General features: G+C 34.6%; 2 long non-coding RNA genes across 2 annotated transcripts; both read right to left on the reverse strand.

The window, feature by feature from the left end:
- Nucleotides 1–634: 634 nt before the first annotated feature.
- LOC130012860 (uncharacterized) lies at nucleotides 635–11,208 on the reverse strand. The gene is made up of 5 exons (XR_008788122.1): nucleotides 11,152–11,208; nucleotides 8,758–8,807; nucleotides 6,873–6,919; nucleotides 3,471–3,529; nucleotides 635–1,232 (listed from the first exon to the last, which is right to left on the reverse strand). It is a non-coding gene; the product is annotated as an uncharacterized LOC130012860 (long non-coding RNA).
- A 1,013-nt stretch (nucleotides 11,209–12,221) lies between these two features.
- Nucleotides 12,222–22,923, reverse strand: LOC126808579 (uncharacterized). Its single transcript, XR_007674678.2, has 7 exons — nucleotides 22,322–22,923; nucleotides 21,251–21,305; nucleotides 19,237–19,281; nucleotides 16,421–16,480; nucleotides 15,655–15,699; nucleotides 13,280–13,307; nucleotides 12,222–12,261 (listed from the first exon to the last, which is right to left on the reverse strand). It is a non-coding gene; the product is annotated as an uncharacterized LOC126808579 (long non-coding RNA).
- Between the last annotated feature and the right edge of the window lie 37 nt (nucleotides 22,924–22,960).

The raw sequence follows: 22,960 nt of genomic DNA on the forward strand, positions 1-22,960 counted from the left end.
ATGGGGTTTAACATCCACCAGACACAAACTGTCATTTTGGGGCTAACACGGTTCAATTTTATTTCAATAATTAGAATAAAAATGCGCCTACAGGTCTTTAGCAGTGGGGGGAAATGGTGAAAACACGAGGTTGACTGGGGTCCCTACTCACTCGTCAGGTACAACCTGGCAATCAAAACCACGCCAGTTGACTCGATGACAGACCTTACAATATAGTGCGCACACGCTAAACATTTGGCCATCCAATCCCCGACAAAAGATTGACAAAGATATACCCATGGACTTGAATTATTAAGTTATTATATTTGTATTCTATCCAGTCTAACCTACCCTCAAATCTAATTAGGGGTTAGACAATATTAATTTAGAGATTTGAAGTTAGTTCAGTTCAATATAATAACCATGGTTTATCAGTAAGACAAATATTTTGTTCAAAATGTCTGACAGCCATGAAACAGCTATTGTTATATATTATACTAGCTGGGATTAATACTGTCAGTTTTAATCTACCTTCGGAAGATTAGGGTTTACATCTAAATGTATGTTCCCTTGCCCAGATTCAGAAGGATAAAAAATATTTTTAATTGTAAACATTGAAATACATAAACAGTGAAATAAAGGACAAACACAGTGACAATATTTATTGTTTAATTTCAGTGAACATTTAGTACGGTAAAAGGCCGACTAAACAATTTTTTCTACTTTAGAAATGAAATGGGGTTTAGAGTCCTAATGTTCTGCTCCAAACTGGGCTAATGAAGACAGGCATACGTCATACAGTGCGCTTTGAGGGAAATGTTGCCCGGACCGGGTCTACCCTTCTATTGAATCAAGGGATCATCTACACAGGACTTCGATTTTCCGTACCATACCAACAACTATTTAGCTGTCCTTGTCAGGCCCTCCGTACTGCATCATTGACAAGGGGGAACCACGCTGGACAATCTGGATGAACTTTCTCGGCCAATGCAGGGATTGAACACCCGAATCCAGGCTAGGGAGCCAGCATGCTTTAGAAACTCAATGCTATTGACCCTTACCAGTTTATCATTTTAATTTTTGTATTAGTTTTCTTCAGATATAAAAGCAGCCATGGAAAATGTTTCATTTAAATCAAACGGTAATTCCATTGTATCATCACAAGAAAACCAATCTTTTTATTATTTACAAGCAAATGATCCACTTACATCACGAACACGTAACCACCTCTGTTCAGTACAGACTAGGTCTACCTGAAATATATAAAATATCGTAGTATTGTAGACTGGCATGAATTATGTAGGAGATAAAGCAATGTTTGATAAATGATGGCATCAGAAGGAGAGCAGCATGGAAAGTGTCACCAGTCAAGTCTGATGTTTCATCCACTTTATCATCATTTTACCAACATTTTCTATCAATATTTTTTTTTTAAAGACATTTTATTCACTATAAATGAATGGGAAATTAGGGGAACAGGCAAAATGCCTATGTCAGACCCTATCCCTCTACAGTAAACTTCAATTAACCTCAAAGAAATGAAATGCGGTTTAACGTCTTACTCGACTGGACCAATAAAGACTGACATATGCCATGCACTGTGCTACGAGTGAAATTTTGCCTAAAATGTGGCACTACGGCCTACTCCTATATTGAATTCCAACTGCTAAGGGGTCTGTTATGCACACACCAGGCCTTGCTTTTTCATCCCATCAAAACAACTAGACAGCTGTCCTTGTCAGGCACTCCATCTTGCACCACCGACACGGGGAAACCACACTGGAAAATCCTGAATAACTTTCTCTGCCAACACAAAGAGCGAACCTGCGACCTCCAGGCTGGTCAGACAGCATCTTAATTACTTAGCCACTGGCTACCCCAAAAAATCTCAAAGAAATGGTATGTATTGCACTAAAAGAACTTTATTGCACAATTGAATTTCAAACAGCTAAGAAACCTTAACTTCCTGGCATGGTTGACAAAACTGAAACGGTTACCAACTAATCTTAAAATTTACATGCATGTCTACCAAATCAACAAATTGTACCAACATAATCTTTACTGAAAACATTTTGAAATCCAGAGTAAATATTATCAAAGAATTTAGATATATGATGGTATCAGAAGGAGAGCAGCATGGAGAATGTCACCAGCAAAGTCTGATGTTTCATCCACTTTATCATCATTTTACCAACATACACATATATTTGCCTATTCTAGCTGGTTATATGAACAACAACCTTTCTGACTAATTTCATCTATTACAAATTTACAATCGAGGTTTTGCCTTTTGTTGCATCAAACAAGTGGCATGAAGTGATCTAGAATACCCTCCTCATAACTTAAACAATTGGGTACCAACAAATCTTAAATTGAGTTTCCTTACAAACTCCTAACACTTTCAAGTAATGAAATGGGATTTAATGTCCTACTGTTCTGCTCTGAACTGGGCTAATGAAGACAGGCATACACAATACAGTGTGCTATGAGGGAAATTTTGCCCGGACAGCAACACTACGGCCTACTCTTATATCGAATTCCAACTGCCAGGGGATCTTTTACCTGCATTCCTATATATACGGGACCCCGGTTTTTCGTCTCATCCAAAGAACTAGACAGCTGTCCTTGTCAGGCTTTCCGTCCTGCATCACTGACAAGGGGGAACCACGCTGGAAAATCTGGATGAACTTTCTCGGCCAATGCAGGGATCGAACACCTGACCTCCAGGCTAGTGAGCCAGCATCTTACACTTAGCCACGTGATCCCTCTTATCAAAATCTTAAAACTAAAATCCTGACTAAAGACATGAACCCACACAAGCCAAGTCATCTGAGAAAACCATAAAAAGGAGGTAGCATACATGTACATGTATTAATCATGTTATTTGTAATGGAGACAAAAATCCTGATCAATTGTTACAATCCATGAAGTATTTATTGTCTTCTAATTCCTCCTAGTTTTAACATTCCTGATATAAAACATTTAAATTGAATTGAATGGTCCACTTTAATCTAGTGACATAACTGATAAAAAAGGTAATTGTTCAAAATCATGGGTTTTGTCTTATTAAAGTAAATAGTATAAATTTCTAACAATTGTGGAAAACAGAAAGGGTAGATTCTAATATACAACTTTTTTTGATCAGAAATGTTACTGTATAATCTTTTGAATTCAACTCATTTTAACATTTCATTCTCATTGAGAATCTATTTTTATATCTCTAAGCTAAGAACATTGAGAATACTCTTTGAATAGTCGCCTTAAAATACTCTAGTAGCAGTTTTCCTCCCATAAGTATGTGTTTTTGTTGATTTTCAGAATGTCTGACAGCCATGAAACAGCTATTGTTATATATTATACTAGCTGGGATTAATACTGTCAGTTTTAATCTACCTTCTGAAGATTAGGGTTTACATCTAAATGATGTTCCCTTGCCCAGATTCAGAAGGAGTATTCATTAAAACAAAGCAGGTATGTTTAAATCATTTTACCTGATGTTGATTCTAAAACATACCATGTCCATTTTATTTAATCGTCAGAAACCCGAGCTCTGGAAATCAACAGAAATAAGTATTAATGTTAATTGAAATAAGCAATGAATGAAATGACTGAGCTAATGAAAAAACAGAAATTTTGCCAGTGGAGCAGCACTATGCCCTACTCGTCCAATTCCAGTCAAAGGTCCTTTTATGTGTACATGGGATCGAACTTGGGACCTTATGGTTATCAACCAGCACCTTACTGAACTGTCCTATCCAATTGATTTAATCCACAATCTTGTCTTTACTTCTGAAGTTACTCAAAATCCATTTTGATTTTTTTCACAACAAAAATATAATTAATTTTGCACTTAGGGAAAGGTTCTGGTTTTAATAAGGTAAAACTGAACGGCAAAAAGTGCTGAAATCGAGAAATGTCAAGAAAAAACATTGAAAATAACTTGAAAGCTTGTAAAACCTTTTTTCACCAAGCCCTTCACTTTATCACACAATAAAGGTATAGTGGGGTCAAGTACTACATGCCTCGTAAATATGCAAATAAGCACAGAATTACTAAAATTTGTAAAGACCAATTACTGGTAGGGATTAATTGAATGACCTTGGCTTTCCATTCCATCTGAAAGACTAAGTCACTTCCTTATCTGGCCCTCTGTCATACACCACTGACCGAGGGGGAATCAATCTCGGAAATCCTGATTAACTCGCTCAGCCAACACCGGGATTGACAACACTTGACCTCCAGGTTAGGGAGTCAACATCTGACTCACTGAGCCAGGGTGGATCCTACACCATCTGGGCTAATAAAGACAGGCATATGTCATGTAAGAAATTTTGGCGAGAAAAAACACTTTTTAACGTCAAACTCCAAATGTCAACAGCTTACGGTCACACCAATGTGTTCACAGAACTCGATTATTTACACCATTAAAAGATTTAACACCGTTTCTTGCAAGATCTTGTACTACTAACAAGGTAAATCCAAGCCAGAACATCCCGAGAAACTTTGGCTAAGACTGGGGTCAAATGTTGGACCCCATGATTAGCGAGTCGGCCCCTTACTAAGCCACCCTGCCTCACCCACCCAATTGAGGTAATACTCGATCTTGTCTTTATTTCTGAAGCTACTCAAAATCCATTTTGATTTTTTTTCACAACAAAAAATAAAATTAATTTTGCACTTAGGGAAAGGTTCTTGTTTTAATATGGTAAAACTGAACGGCAAAAAGTGCTCAGAAATCGAAAGAAACTGTTTAAAATAACTTCTAAAGCTTGTGACAAATTTATATCCAAGGGAACCTGTGCAAAAATAAGCATGTTATACAAAGGCCTATACTCGTAGGGATGTGGTGAAAATAATTTAATGACCTCAACTTTCTACCCATCTAAAAAGACTAAAACACTTCTTTAACAAGCCCTCGGTCTTCAACCACCGACAGGAGGGGGGCTGGGGGAGGGAGGGGATGGGAACCAAACTGGATGATCCTTGAGGACTTCTCGACCAATACTGGGATTGAACCAGAGATCTGGTCAGTAGAAGCAAATTACCGAGCCACCAGTGCTCCCCCCATCAGCATTACAAAACACTAATGTATTACATCCATAGAATGTTTTAGCTAGATCTTTACAAAATCCATTATACAGACACAAATCATGCATTTTATACTTGAATCAACCCTTGTACAGTCAAGAAAAGAGTTATAATTTGTGTTACATTTTCAAAGATCAGCCAATAAAAATTTAGATTTAGTTTTATTTTGTAGCATTATATTTTTGTCACTTGTTTGCCAATTGATTACAAAACTACAGAAATAATTAAATGAAAAGATAGATAATTGGTAATCGACTAAATAGCTGGGGATGGACACTGCATATATAGTGGATGTGGTCGTGGCCTGCCTCTTTGTATGCCGTAAGCAATTGCCATGTTTGTTCTACAAATTGAAAACAAGTATGGCGATTGTTTAAGGTATTAATTTTTTATTTAATTATTTCTGTAGTTTTGTAATCAGAATTCAGCTTTTAATCAAATCAAAGAGATAAAAAAAACTAAGTTCAGATGGGACTGCTGATTCATCAAATATTACAGAAATCAATATGCACATCATCACTACTTAGTTCGTGTCTTCATGATGCAAGGTGAAGCTAGTTTCTACTAGAAGCATATACAGACAATAGAAAGGGTTCAATCAGGAATCTAGTTTAATACTTGGTTTCCTATAAATGTGGCTAGTGTTCTTTTATAACTGAGTATATAAACAGTATGACTAAGCGTAGACACCATTTAAGGGCTAAATGCATCATTTAGCGCTATAGGAATCCCTTGAAAACTACAATATTGTGAACATTTAATCTCTAATACAATTATCAGTCCCAAAAATGTTAATCCGAGTACATATATAGCATGGATTAACAAGTGAGAAATTTTATATTTTTACAAAAATGCAAATGACACATTAAGCCTTTAAATTTGTTTCTTTGAAAATGAAAATTTCATGAAACTAATCAGAAAAGTGGTCATGTATGGTTTTAAATGCCATTTTTATTTTTGTGTGACTGCGACCTCTGAATGGTTTTAAATACCAAGTTTTATTTTTGTTCCTGCTGTTTTATGTATTCTGATCCAATCAGAATTTGTTTGACGATGCTGAATGTATATATTCTCAAATTGTATAAATTTAATGAAATAGTATGTATGATGGTTTCAAAAGACCGTTTATATTTTATACTTAAAGACTGTTCTAAATATTATCAAACTTAAACAAAACAAAATCTTGAGCCATAGAATCAGTAAGTAGAAAACATCAAGTTACTCTCAGAGGTCCAGACATCAATATCTATACTTTCATCATTTTCATCGACCCATAATTAAAATAAACCTGTGATTGTGACAATCAAGGTTACTTAAACTTATCAACCTCGATTGTGTAAAATTTAAAAAATCCCTGCACTGCATTTTTTCCTTTTTTTTTTGGTTGCCGTCGTGTTTAATCATGTGATATGAAAGGTGATGGAACTGGCTGGTCTGAGAATTTGCCTCGTGTGTCTGCCGCTTTACACAACATATCAGACAATGTTACGATTCAGCAGATAGTCCATAAACTTACTTCAGTTTGAATCAGGGATTGGGCAGTGAAGGACCTAGTTCTCGGAATCGATCGTTAAAATTGAACAGCTTTCAAGATTATGGCTAATTATGTCCCTTTAAGCTATTTAAGGCGTCATAATATAACAATTAGAAAATGACGTCATAATACAGTTACCATATTATAGACATTGTATACACACTGAGGAGCTCCACGAGGCGAAAACGTTTTGTGAAGATAATATACGATGAACGCCGAAATCGCCAGTTATGCTTTTTTTAAATATCTATATTATATATATTTTACAAACCTGATGCTCTTCTAACTTCATACTGATTTTTTAATCTTGTCTAAAACCTACAAAAAGAACAGTTTATTAAAAGATGCATTATTGCACGATGTAAGATTTACATAAAGAGCAGAGCCAACCGTTCTCGCCATAATGAAAGGGAATAGGTTACGATAAATCATTAACTGCCAATCTTATTTAAATCTGTTGAAAATCAAAACCATTCGAAGTTCTCGAGTTGATTATGGGTCAATAGATCTGCATTAGGCCGATTTAGCTCTTGAATAATTCATCTTCTATCAAGAAATGATAATTTGTAAGATTTTTTTTGTTAAAAGAGTCAAGATCAGTTCAGATGGGACTGCCGATTCATCAAATAGTACAGAAATCAATATGCACATCATAACTACTTAGTTCTGTCTTCTCACTTGATGATGCAAGGTGAAGCTAGTTTCTACCAGAGCATATACAGACAATAGTAAGGGTTCAATCAGGGATCTACAGAGATAAGGGGTTTAACGTCCCCTCGACACAAACTAGGTCATCTTGGGACCAACATGGTTCAATTTTATTTCAATAATTTGCTAGCGTGCAGGGGTCTTTAGCAATTGGAGCAAACCCAAGAAAAACCCACGTGGTTGCACAGATGACCCTACTCCTTGTCACGTCCAACCGAGGAATCTAAACCACGCCAGATGACTCAATGACAGACATGATGCAACGCACATGCACTAAACATTCAGGCATACAATACCCCCGCCCAATCAGGAATCTAGTTTAATACTTGGTTTCCTATAAACGTGGCTAGTGTTCTTTTGTAACTGAGTATATAAACAGTATGACTAAGCATAGACACCATTTAAAGGGTAGATGTATCATTTTAGCGCTATAGGAATCCCTTGAAAACTACAATACTTTCAACATTTAATATCAGAAGAAATGCAAGTTTTCTGTGAAGAAGAGACAAAAACTACAATACTTTCAACATTTAATATCAGAAGAAATGCAAGGTTTCTGTGAGGAGACAAAACTAAACTTGAAACAAAACAAAATCTTGAGCCATAAAATCAGAAAGTAGAAAACATCAAGTTACTCTCAGAGGTCCAGACATCAATATCTATACTTTCATCATTTTCATTATAATCAAGATAAACCAGTGATGTGACAATTGAGGTTACCAAAACTTGATCTTATGTGTTTTGGGGAATGTTGACATAATTTTTATGGGGATAGTCGTACCAAAATAATGTTACCAGGGAGTCACAAGGTGAATGTCACGCCTATTCTCCCATCTCTTTCTATGCCAATGGTGTGAAATTACTTACACAAGTTGACAATCAGGGATTGGGCGGGGGAAGAGCTAGTTCTCTGAATCGGTTTGAATTGGAAAGCTTTCTGATCATTGTTTGGCATGGATCTAATTGACAACTTATCTTAGTCAAGTATGATTGGGGTCTCAAGGTCTGATTACTTCCAATATGGTCACTGGGAATCAAAAAGAAGTATCTACCAGGCCAGTAATTTGAATAGTATCAATTCACGTTTCGATTTAAAGACATTATCACCGATACTTTTTTTTTTTTTTAGTCACCCTAAATCAATTTATGTGAAATTTTAGACATTTACATTGTTGAGATATCTGCTTAAGGCTGACCACTGATCATGTAGAATATGTAATTAGCCTGTTTATTAAGAAGTGACAAGTATTGTAAAACTTGAATCAGAAAAAGATAAAGAATCATGTAATTCATATGTCCCTATCTGAAAATTCATCATTTATCAAGTTTTACATTATTATATCAACTATTTTATCTGTAAAGGGGCGGTGGAGCTTTTTTTCTTATCTTAAAACTCCACACATTTATCATTAATTTTAAAATATTTATATTATATAAATTTTACAAACCTGATGCTCCTTTAACTTCATACAGATAATTTCTAAATCTTGTCTAAAATCTACAAAAAGAAGAGTTTATTAAAAGATGCATTATATAAGAATTATATAAAGAACCGACAGTTTTCGCTAATGAAGGGAATATGCTGAAAATTTCATTCAAATTACTTCATTCTGAGTCGAGTTATCGTCGTCCGCAGAACTTTGTAGTCTCAATTGTTATTGCTACCCTTGTTATGATAAACAGTGTCGACTATCCATTTTTAAATTAAATCCTATTTAAATCTGTTGAAAATCAAAACTACATGAAGTCCTAGAGTTGATCATGGGCCAAAAGATCTGCATTAGGCAGATTCAGAATAATTCATCTATCAAGAAATGATATTTGTAAGATCAGTTTGTAAACCGAATCAGTCATGGTAAAATGTCAGTTCATCAGACTGGGGCGGTATCAATCATCACTTCTTAACTTTAAATTGAAGAATTGTTCATGTAATTAAGGCCAACGTTAACCCTTTCGCAACCGATTCTCTGCTAAACTGGGGCTGATAACATTAACCAGGTCCCTATGGAAAGTTTCCAAGGACCCAAATATTTAATTCATTTCAATACTTTAAAATGCATGCATGTTCAATGTACATTAATGGCAAGAGTAAACTAAAGTGACTGCGGACGATTAATGTAAGCTTTATAGCTAGTTTACCCAATCCAAATAAATTATGTATTGTACACGTAGTTATTTGTTCAAGAGAACTGATTGCTGTATAGACTAAGGAGATATTATTTATGTTTTAGCATAATAAAGTTTGAATAATCGCGTAAATCTTTCCTCCTATCAATTATCTTTAATATTTGGCAAAAAGATCATGAACTGAATTTCCTTTTTCCATGGAAGTATTCCAGTTGATAGATACCTGAACTATCCTACATGAACCTATTTAAGAACTACAGAGCTCATGTTAAATTTAAATGTCAGAATTTTGTATCAGTTTTCTTCAGATATAAAAGCAGCCATGGAAAATGTTTCATTTAAATCAAACGGTAATTCCATTGTATCATCACAAGAAAACTACACTTGGTATAATTATATCAATCTAGCCATCTAAACAGAATTCATCGACACATACCAGATAATAAATGGTGTCCAGTTCTAGAAATCGTAAACACCCCCCCCCCTCCATCTAATGTACACTATCAAAGATTTCATTAGTGTAGAATTTATCAATAGTAAAAAGTCAATGGGAAGCTATATGCTTATTTTTTTAGCCCACTGTCAAATACTTGAGACATTTTTAACTTTATGCTAATTGCTTTTTATTTTTAGCAGAGATTGTTTTTTGTAGCACAAATTAGAAATGTCCTTTATTCTGATTGGTCAAATGGACAATAAAACCCCTCTAAATTATCAAGGCAAATTTTACAATGTTCTAATGATTCAAGCATGGTTAAATGGACAATAAACCCCCTCTAAATACGTAACAGGAAGTGTTATCTCCTAATAAATTATCGTAGCAATGGTACTTGACAACAAAAGGCGTAAGTTCAAATTATCCCTTTTCTTGTTAAATTTTTAAATATTGTAGGTGTTCAAATTTATTTAAATTTCGGCCATCTGATAAGCAGGAAGATTACCCAGGCTTGTCATGTGAATAAATGTCTAAATAAATTATATAACATTTGAAACCCATACTGTGTATAAATCTCATTTTATTTCAAATTCATTTATTATTTTTAAGATCAGTTTGTAAACCGAATCAGTCATGGTAAAATGTCAGTTCTATCAGACTGGGGCGGTATCAATCATCATTTCCTAACTTTAAAATTTTCACGACTTCAAATTAACTTCTTACTATAGTAGTAATGAAATCTGAAAATGTGAGGTGAAGTATGGATGTTCATGCAACCTTTGTTTCTGTTGAATTTACCTATATATACACACACGCTTTCGTATTTTTCCTCATTTGTAAATTGAAATCTTGTGTCAAATTGTCGTGTGTATATAAGATTGTTAAGTTATGGTTACTGTTTTCAATGTATCTGTATTTGTAAATTTGTATGCTTGATAACGACCAAAACATCGTGTGTATTCAATATAGTGATTGTTATCCATAGAACTGCTGTGTTGTAAAAGTAGTGGGTGGAAGAATACCTGGAACAGTGCTTGTTGGCATTGATCTTAAGTCATGTGTATATTCTCCCAGATGAGCCTTTAACGGATATGTTATATGAACTATAAACCTAACAGTGTATTTATCAGTCAACAATTTAATTGATAATCCATCTTATTACAAATATTCTATCTTTGCATCAAGTGAAAACATGCATGCCGTGAAATAGTACACTTAATAATAAATGAACTGTCAAGTAGACAACAATATTCATAATGAAAACAAACTTTTTTTTTACCTGAAGTTTAGAAATAACCATTTTTATAAAATCTTTACTTCATATATAAACCTTTCACTGAAAACAAATATATAAATTTAAATATTATGTACCAGTGTAAAAATTATTTTAATTTTATATTCATTTATTATTTTAAGATCAGTTTGTAAACCGAATCAGTCATGGTAAAATGTCAGTTCATCAGACTGGGGCGGTATCAATCATCATTTCTTAACTTCAGTTTATATGACCCATTATCAAAGTGTTGATGTAACAGGAGTTTCAATCTCACTCAATCAGAATTAAAGTTAGTGTTCCAAAGCCTCAATAAACCTTTCAATCTCAATCAGAATTAAACTTTGTGTTCCAAGGAATCAACAAATCAATCTGTTTAATCTACACAAACAACTCTCAGCCCCGACACCAACTATCTGAATATATGTTAGTCCAAACAATGAAAACCTTAATATTTCTAACAAATGGATAATATATCTACTAGGACTAGAGAAATTCACACAAATCAAAAAAAACCTTTGTAATTTCAAGCTTTAAAACCTTTTTACATACTGCCTATAAATAACCAACAGATGCCATTCAAGATACGCATACATTTTACAATACATGGAGTATAAGATTCGTCCTCATGACCCGAATGCTACATAACAAATTTAAAATAAATCCAATAAATTCAACAAGCATTTTGGCGGTCCACTAAATTTGTACAAATATTTAAAATTTTACTAAAAGCATGGAGACAACTCAATGGAAGGTCCGAATTGCACCAAAATCGAAGTCATCCAAAATATTTGATCCTTAACATACAGTAAAGTTAACGAAATCAAATTGTGGCAACTACATAATGCATCCACCTGGAAATGTGTGCATATAAAAAGCCAGTTTTAATCGACAGGATTGCCTTGCCAGCGTGTCAATGCATTGAACACGAAACATTTCTGATTTAAATTCTTCAGATATAAAAGCAGCCATGGAAACAGTTTCATTTAAATCAAACGGTAATTCCAATGTATCATCACAAGAAAACAAATCTCCAATTACAAGGTTTTTTTTATATATACTTACAGATTTATACTTTTTTTCATATCCACACAGATCTTGAACAATGCACATTAACTGAAAAATACAGGATATTTATATTATACATGTATTTTTATTAACATTAAAATATGAATTACAAATACACAAAGTCCTCAGCTATTGCTGTCTTCATTCCTCTCAGGGAGAGAGTTCAATGTTTTCATCATAGGACTTTAGCAGGATTCAGAAATTGTCTTGAGCCTACAGTGAGGCCATTTGTAGGCCTTAATCCAAAAATTACTCATTTAATTACCTGTATATATTTATCTTGTTATGAAGTACAGAGAATCAGATTTTCACTATGCTTTACCCAGTAGAAATACTCATTACTTAGTCAAGTTTATTAGAATCAAACAAATGTTCCAAATGGCCCAAAATTGAAGCAATTAACCATTCTAATATTAAATAAATATTCTAAACGATTCAATGTCCCCGAGGAAAAGTCATTTTGAAACTTGCAAGTTTAACATCTACTCAAGCTAGGTGATTTTGGATGCGTCACGAAAATCGCGATTCAATAGCACATATTAGTGTTGTGGGAGGATCCCAGAAAAAGAACATTAACAGTTCAATTAAGATGTAGGTCTTAAAACACACATTGTGCAAGAGCAAATTCTGACTATTGCAGGTCTTTCTTCAGACTTAGGCATTAACTTATCCAGACCATAACTCTTGATGTCATAGCTAGCCTGCGATATTTTAACAGATTGGAATACTTTTTGTGAAGAATAAAACGTTGAAATGGATAATCATGACTTTTTTAGCAGACCTATTTTAATAATGATCAAGGCTAGCCTAAAATTCAAAAGCCAATATCTTGGTTCAGTGTGGAGCAATTTGACTGAAATTCAGCTTATTCCCTTTATCTAATCTCCCATAATGTATTTTAACTATTATTGATAAAGTAAGCAGTATCAGAAATTTATCTCGATCACAGATTTCAGAGAGATTCCCATTATAGTGTTTTACATCATTTACTGCTTTAAAGCAAACATCAAGAAATGAAAATGCAGGAAAGCACAAATTCTTATATCACCATATTAAAAATACTAACCTATTTGAAGACTTGCAGCCAAAAAAGTCTGAAATATCAAATACAAAGAGTCAAAAAGAAATCACGAAAGGCATTACAAAAATGATTTTTTTTATTTTTTTTTTTTTTATCTCTCAGATATAAAAGCAGCCATGGAAACTGTTTCATTTGAATCAAACGGTAATTCCATTGTATCATCACAGAGAAAACTAAAGTGGAAATGGGCAGAAACTAATAAATAGTTGATTGAATACAGACAATCCAAAATTGAAGTTAATCATGATTGAAGTAGGCTTGAACTCATCAAGTTTATACCAATAGGCACATTTTTCAAACAAGTACATAATCAAACTCAGCAGATAATGGTCAACCTACTTTCTGCACAAACTGGACGAACAGAAGACAGCACTGATCAACAGCAGACAAGTGCAACCAAAAAGAAATGGGGTTTAACGTCCACTCGACACAAACTAGGTCATTTTGGGACTAACATGATTCAATTTTATTTCAGTAATTCGCTTGCACATAGGAGTCGTTAAGAATGAGGAAACCGGAGGACGCAGAGAAAACCCACGAGGTTGGACAGGTGACCTTACTCCTCGTCATGTATAACCAGGGAATCGAAACTAGGCCAATTGACTCAATGACAGACCTTACAGAGCGAAAACGCGCTAACCATTCCGCCATCCAAGCCCCCAAATGCAAATAAAACTGGTCCGAGCTACTGTCAAAATTACAACAGAATCTTCAAAACATTGGATTGTTGATTTTGCTGTATTGTAAAATCTGTGTACATCTGGTCCTCAGAACATATTAATCCTCATTTTATTCAGAGAGAGATCAATAATTGATTCATCAAAGGACATTGGTTGATAGTTAATTCATCAATCGATAGTTAATTCATCAAAGGACATTGGTAATTCATCAAAGGACATTGGTAATTCATCAAAGGACATTGGTTGATAGTCAATTCATCAAAGGACATTGGTTGATAGTCAATTCATCAAAGGACATTGGTTGATAGTCAATTCATCAAAGGACATTGGTTGATAGTCAATTCATCAAAAGGACATTGGTTGATAGTTGATTCATCAAAGGACATTGGTTGATAGTTAATTCATCAAAGGACATTGGTTGATCAGTCAATTCATCAAAGGACATTGGTTGATCAGTCAATTCATCAAAGGACATTAGTTGATAGTTAATTCATCAAAGGACAATGGTTGACCAGTAAATTCATCAAAGGACATTAGTTATCAGACTAGGCATGTAATGTTTGGTTGGAAATGGACGTTGCTTGGATGACGTTTTAAATTTTAACCCTTTTGATTTTACTATGTAAATACACCAAATAAATGAGAAATGGCATATCTGGCACTACTAACAGATTATTGGAATTGAATATAGTTTCAACTTGGGTGTTCAGAAACCCCAGTTATTAATATTAGTTTAATATAAATTTGTCGGATTTTGTTGCTGGGTACAATTTGAAATAGGCATCATACACAAGGCATGCTTACTATCTAAAATAATTAACACCCCTTGCACCCAAAAGAAATATTTCGGATAGAAAAAGAAATTTACAATTAAGCGAGAACACAGAATTTATATACTCAGTTTAATGAATATCTTTGTATGCCCTTTTATATTTAGTTTACTTTTACACAGCTCAATTGTTGTCATGGTCGTTGAGAAGTAAACAAGGTTAAGGCACGTGATAGTTGGCGAGATTGTAGGATAGGGTTAGGGCAAGCATTGGGGCTAGGTCCAGGGTTGGGATTAGTACTAGCCCTATTTACATCTCGAGACCTAGGATGAAATATTGAGATGGCCTTATCATTTACCACTAGCCCTTTTACACTCCTAATTGGCAAGTATATATTTTTTTACAATATGAAAATTTTCCCCATTTTACAAATATTATTATGCCAAGCTATTTGACATACTACAATTATATGCATGTCCATTCAGTTAGAGCTAATACACAACTCTGACATCAATTGTTACAGTTCTACAATTAAATCATCATTATGGACACTATAGGGGCTCGGCCATCTATCGTGGAATAACCATAGTCAGTAATACATGGCCCCCCAAAAAAGTGATTGAATAAAGCAACGGCATCAAATGAAATGGGGTTTTAACATCCTACTCCTATACTGGGCTACACGAGTGCTATGATGAAAATTTTGCTTGGGCAGCAGCACTCATATCGTATTCCAACTTTAAGTGATCTTTTACGAGCACATCAATGAATGTATACAAGGGACCTCAGACTTTTCAGCCCATCCGAACAACTTAGCAACCGTGGTTCTGCAACATCAAAAGGATGTAGTCACAGACCATGATTCTGCCAAAATGTTTGACTTAGGCTATAAAAATTATTTCCAACTTACCAACAGTAGCAAAATGTACCCAATGCTGCAAACCATCACCATGATCTGAAAAATGACAAGTTTTTTTTTTGTTTTATTTTTTTATACTGTTTTATTTTTATTGTACATGCCAAAAACTATATGTGATCAAATAAATTTGAAATCAGTCAGGTCAGATAGGAGCGAAAGACTAAAATTCCAATTTCAACATGAATATTTTAGAGTGGGAATATCATCATACATGACTGATAAGCTAACACTGATTTTTGGTGATTTTAAACAAAGATCTGATATGTTTGATACATTCGCCTAGTGTGTCCGCTTTGCTGAAGCATTCGCTCAATTGTAGAATTCATTAGCCAATCACCACTTCTATCAAGAAGTCACGTGATTGTTTGAAGAGCTGGTCGCTGCCATATTTAATGATGTGACATGGAAGGTGATGCAATCCACTGGTGAACCGGGTGAAGCATTTGCCTAGTGTGTCTACCCATTAATTTGGCAGAACGATTTGGCTAATGTGTCCACCGCTTTAGTGCCTATACATAAAATATTTTTTGTTCTAAGTAATCATGTCAGATAGGAGCGAAAGACTAAAATTTTGCTTTCACCATAAATATTCTGAATGAGAATATCATCCATGACGAAGGTTACATAGAGCCCACTGCTAAAAAAAAAAAAAGCAAAAAACATTTGGTTCTACATTAAATCAAATTAAAAAACCATGCCCCACCCATCCTGGTTTTCGAGGCTAGAACAGATATGAAGAAAATTCTATTGTATTTACCCATTTCATCACTTTACACATTTGAAAGCAAAGTCGCCATCTTTAATCAACAATTCAACACTGAAACAAGAATTCAATTTAATGTTAAATTTCTGAAATTTAAAATGTTTCAGTAGATTAAATATTGGACCGATCTGAGTAAAATACAGATCAATATTTTGTTTCGTTTTTTTTTAAAATACGTTTTGATGGCCTCTACTACATGAAGATCTGACCGGTTGTAGTGGGAGGTCGCATAAGGGGTCAAACATTTGCTTAATCAATCAGCGTTGATGTTTCTAGTGGGTTCCCCACAATTCCGTGCACCTCACGCCAAAAACCTGCCGTTAACAGACTGTTTCATTGACTAATTCCTCACACAAGTTATATAGCAACTCTTCCAGATCCTAGTGTAGTCAAGACAAGTAAAACGAAATTTTAAACTATAAAAACCGAAACAATAGGATCTGTGTTTTAACCAGACTGCATAATGGACTTGTTTCAGTAAGATTGTCTAATCAATGAAAATCAGTAGTAGCAAATAACAATAACATCATTAACAAGTCACTTGCAAAGTTAAAAGTTCAAATTAAAATGAGTGATCGTGGATTTAACTTCCTGTTCTGGGCCCTTATTCACGAAAACGTAAACTAAGATACAATCGAAATTTTAAGAATTACTGCATTTCAATTGGCTGACCAGTAAAATCAATTTGCATATTGGTCAGCCAATCGAATTGCAGTATTTCTTAAAATTTCGATTGTATCTTAGTTGAAGTTTTCGTGAATAAGGGCCCAGGGGACCATTTCACAAAATTTTAACTAAGATAAAATCCAAATTTTAGTAATTTGATGGGATAATATTAGACCGATTTTAGTGCTTAGCCAATCAAAATTGAAGTATCTACTAAAATTTGAATTTTATCTTTAGTTAAGATTTCGAGAAACGGGGCCCTGATTAGTTTAATTTTACTTCCAGTGTCCAGAGAACAGCCTCGAGCCTCAAGAGACTTGAAACTGAAATCTTTTGAGAAGAGCAACTAACCACTTTAAGGCCACACAAAATAAATGTCTTGTTTCTCGGGCAACTGACAGCTGAAACTGTAGGGAGGGAGGGCGGTTTCTTTTTTTTTTTTTTACTCATTGATGGTGCAAAATAAAATTTGGCTATTGCTGAAAATTGTTGGGGCGGGAGGGCGGTCTTTCTTTCTTTTTTTTTTTTAAATGAGAAAGTCATTACTAGTTTACGTTTTTGCTTTCCGTTATATTCAACTTTATTGTACATACTTAAAACATAAACCCAAAATCAAGTCTACTAAAACACTGAGACTGAACACTGACTGAAAGGAAAATAATTTTCCATATTTAATTCACATAATTGAAATTGGTTTAAAATAAAATTCCATACGACTATGTAATAGCCCTCCATAAAGACAACAATATTTTTAAAAACTAAGCCTCTTTCACCAGGTGTATCATAAATAATAATCATGGTAAACAGTATTTAAAACTAAATCTAGTATCGCCGGTTTATTTATAATTATTTACCGAATTCCAACCAATGCATGTCACACCGTGTCATCGGTATTGGAGATTGCCGGAAATACTGTTTCTTGGGATATTCGGTGTGTTTCTCAGGATATTCGGTGTTCTATCCGGTGTTTATATTGAATGACTATTTAAATCTAACTAACAACTGGTCAGTAAAACCATCAAATCGGTAATCCAATTATTATTTTCCGGATTATCGAAACTACCGTAAATGTGCTAATAATGACCCAGATTCTAAGGTATGCATTATGACGACTATCGTCATCGTATCGTATTCTTAGCTATAATTAATTAACCTGTTCTACGGTTCATTATTTTATCAATAGGATTTTCCAAACAAGGACCGACTGAAGCCGGCAATAATGAGCCGATTACGATCGAATGATTGAAATATTGTCGCCAATGACTTTTAACACGAATCAAATTCTAGTTTATCAGGGGAGGTAATTAATATCACGTGATACAAAATGGAGGTTCTTTCGATATCAATAAAAAAGGCAAATCTGCCAAACTTCGCCATTGTTCGGATAAAAATAACAGCATGTTCATCTGAATCAGTTTTAATACATTTGAATAGATATACATGTATGGCGGATGTAGGTACATGCGGGATATTTTTTTTACGACTTGCTTGTCGATGTGCGGGCGGGCGTTACATATTTATTTTTTTTCATCAAGACTAATAAATAGACTGCACGCGCAACCAATTTTGCGTGCGGGCGGTGCCCGAGAAACAAGTTATTTTATTTGTGTTGCCTAATGTTTCTAAAATATTTTTTGTATCCAATGAAAATTGGAAGTAAAATTTTCATTCTTGTTTTCAAATGACTACTAAATGTACTCCAGATTTTCTTGCAAGATTTATAAAGATCTGCACATTGCATAACTGTAACTAGAGCGAGTCTTGATGCATTAGATATAAGTTTTAAATGATTTTTAGCATCCAACACCTACTCTATTTTGAACCGGAGAAAACCAGAGGTTGGACGGACAACCAGGGAATCAAAACCACGCCAGTCGACTCAATGACAGACCTTGTGATACAACGTGCACGCCATCCACCCGTCTGATTTTAGTTCTAGTTTAATGACTGAAGTTTGTGTCAGACAAGTGAAAGACCAAGTTTTTATCATCATATTTGTATACAGAGATAGAACAATGATTTATAGAAGTCATCATTCACAAACTCCACACAAAAAATCATGGTTATTCATCAAGTCTTCCAACAGGCCTTGGAACTATACGTAAAATTCTGAATGAACAAAATGTCTTATGAATACAAATTACCTGTAAACTAATTGCGAACATCATGAAATTAGGCATACTGGAAGACTGAAAAATATTGAAATTTTCAATTATAACTCAAAACATGGTATTTATTATAAAATATGAAGTAATTGAATCCAATATTTAAAAACTTCAAAGGGATAACCTATTGGGGTTAGATGCAGGATTTCAATGACTACCTGCAACTAACTAGTATCCTCAACCATAAAAGGGTAAACTCATTGGTGTTCGATGTACAATTTTATTTCAATAACAATGAAATGTAACGGTGTTCAACGTCTTACTGTTCTGATCCGAACTGGGCTAATGAAGACGGACATACGCCATACAGTGTGTTATGAAGGCAATTTGGCCCGGGCAGCGGCACTATGACCTACTCTTAATAGAATTCCAACTGCCAAGGGATCTTTTACGTGCATGCCAATGTATACATGGGACCTCGGTTTTTCGTCCCATCCAAACCCTGGAGAAACCTGAACATCAAGTTTGTATTACACATGGGGTCAGATGTGAAGGTAACCCAGTGGTCAGATTACATCTCAAACCAGAAAACCAACTGTATCGATCAACGAATGAAAATGGTGGTGATATATGTCGCACACCATCCACATGACAGTACATGTATATCAAGACTGAACAAAGTCATCTGTGTGTATTGTATTGTATCCCCAGATGTTTGTCATGTGCACTCCCTGTACACCTATCTATGATTTACATTGTTTCTAAGTATGTGTCTTGGCAAATTAGTTATAGGAGCTAAATCGCTAATATTTGGTACCTAGAAATTAATCAACTGTATCAGACAAGTGAAAGACCAGGTTTATCTCATCACTGGGTTAACAGAAAAAATTAACTCTTTTGTCATCATTCACAGTTTGGTCAAATTTACTCCACTTGGAACCCATATTCAATCCCAATCGGATTAAAATACAGATCTATATTTCGTTAATTTTTTCTTCTACTTTTGATGGCCTCTACTACATGAAGATCTGACCAGGTCATGATTTTTCCAGTTAGGCGACATAAAAATTAGCTGGTGATCGTCCCCGCCCGCCCAGAAAATTCTAGCCGACCAGAATTTTTTTTATTTTTTATTTTCAAAATTTACCTTCGTCAGATGTTTAAAACCAATGGTAAAAGTTCCAAAATGTAGCCAGATACGAAATTCCTAATGCGCAAGAGTTAATGAAGTGGATATAATTATTGGCACGTGTTCCAATACTCTTAAAATGCGTAGGACTGAATGACATAAACAAATTACGACCTGTCAACGGCAACAATGGCTGACATTTTTGTTTGCACGCGTACAGCACCAAATACAATATTTTGAAAACAATACGAACTGGAACAGTCTCGAATAATGTAACAACGGATTTTCAGAATGGCCATGGGTGAGGGGCATGAATGACTAATTCGACCGATTAGTCGTTATGCAAAATGTTTTTTTATTTTGAACAGGCTCTTCTGGTCTTACTATTCGCAAAATACAATATTATGAAAGTTGAATGCCTAAAAGGAATATCAGTCCAAAGACATGATATGAATAGATATCCTGCAAGGCTGCAACATTAACCCAGGCCCAAGTGTTCAGTTATAAATCTCTTTATATTATCTGATTGAATCCAAGCCGGAATATCTAAAGTTTAAATAATTAATCTGAACAATTCAAATGACGATCAGCGGCTCTATATGCAGATGAGTTGTGTTTTGACATGAAATAAAAGGTTAATATTCCTGAAGTATATTGCTTAGTCTGTATATTCATTTAAAAAAAAACCTCCCTCCCACATTTTTAAAAAAAAAAAAAAAAAGGACGATCAACTATTTTTTTTTATAGGTGGCCTTATATAACAACTTCTCCAGATCCTCGTGTAGTAAAGACAAGTAAAACTAAAGTTTGTTTGAACTAGAAAAAACGTAAAGAAAAGGATCCGTGTTTTAATCATATTGATTTGATCCAGTTTTATTTGGCATGTAGGCTAGATTTATTCTATTAAACTGATGTTTTCATTACCCTGTAACCAATCTGTAATTTTCTCTGTTGCATTGATGAAGCCAGGCATTTCTATCTGTAAAGACAGAATCCAATAAACTACTAAACAAAACCTATAAAATAAGTCATTCACAGCAAACAAATTTTAAAACTTGCTTCAGTCAATTTAATTTGCATCATCCAGTAAGTCACGTAGCAAATATTCTTTTTGAACATCATAAGCAAGTGTTTGACTTCGCTCCATAGCCGAGGAGTTCAGGTTGAAAAGCATTTATATTTGCAGTGGCTATGCTATTGTTACGACGAGTCGTACAAATAGTCCTCAGGCTATTGTTACGACGATGCTTTGAGACAGAGCCCTCCATTGACAAAGTTTAGGATTTTGTCGAAGGGGGCATACATACATTGAAGCACAGGGTAATCATCAGAGTGCCATCATGCCTGTAGTGAAGTTGAAATCCATTGATTCAGAAGAGTAATAGAATTTAGAAATCGATTGTCGTAACAATAGCCACAGGACTATTTTTACGACTATCATTTATTCAGTTTTTAACTTCGTCGATGGAGGGCTCTGAAAGCATCGTCGTAACAATAGCCCAAGGACTATTTTTACGACTCGTAACTAAACAATAGCCACTGCCATTTATAATTAAGACTATTAAAGTTTAAAGACGATTAAGAGGTTGCTGGTGGAGGGGGCTAGGTGATGAAGGGGTTTTAACATTGGCCTTGTTGCACATCATTCATAGGCTCAATGAATGATGTCGACTGGCCTCTAGAAAAATATCCATTTTTATCATTTTGGGTGATTCAGTCTTAGAGAGTCTGGGTCTTGATTGAACTATTTGAATTATGAATAATTTATCACCACGATTTCCAACACAGCATGTTATAATCTAAATAATTTAGACATCTTGGCAAATTTGGCGCAAGAATGATTTAAAATTCGTGAAATTGCTCTCGCCAAATTCAAAGTAAAATCTAGCCGCGGACAAACCAAGATTTTTCCTATGTCTCAGTGGTCTAATCCACCTTAATAATCTGTAATTTACTCGTTCAGTTTAATTAAGTCAACAATCAAGTAATAATTACCCTGCAGTATACTAATCGCCTTAACCGCTAACACCTCTTTTTCAACCGATCTTCTCACCCACGTGTTCCCCAATAGAAATGAATGCAGTGCGGTTGGTTTCCGTGGAGAGCCAGATGAACCCCTTCTGTAGTTATGTTTATCCAGACTTTGCATAAATTAGTATTATAGTTTTCATTTTGACATTCGAGACTACCATCAATCGGAACACGTGCTTTTATATAATTTCAGCCTTGAATTTCATTGGTTAAAGAGTGCATACCGGAGTTTAGAAAGCATCACGGTACCTTTATTTTCTAAATTCGTACCCCTAACTATTTTTGAAGTGAATATTCATCTAATTTTAGTTCAATTTTATTTAGTCGTTTTTAATACGCTAAAATAATTATTGAATAAATTAAAGTTACATAAAAATGGTAGTTAAATTTAATCACGTGGTCACATGACGTCGAAAACCGTAAATTCCCCCTAATAAACCCATGATTTCGAAAACAATTCAAAGTACAGACACATAATAAAAACAATAAATTGTATATTGCCTCAGGTAACCTCATAAATAAATCGCAATAAACTAACCATTCCGGACACATAACGTATTATTTCCATTTTGCTGACGTGTCTCAGAGGGAACTCCCCACAAG

Source organism: Patella vulgata, chromosome 1 (assembly GCF_932274485.2).
Source record: "Patella vulgata chromosome 1, xgPatVulg1.2, whole genome shotgun sequence".
NCBI classification, from domain to species: domain Eukaryota; kingdom Metazoa; phylum Mollusca; class Gastropoda; family Patellidae; genus Patella; species Patella vulgata.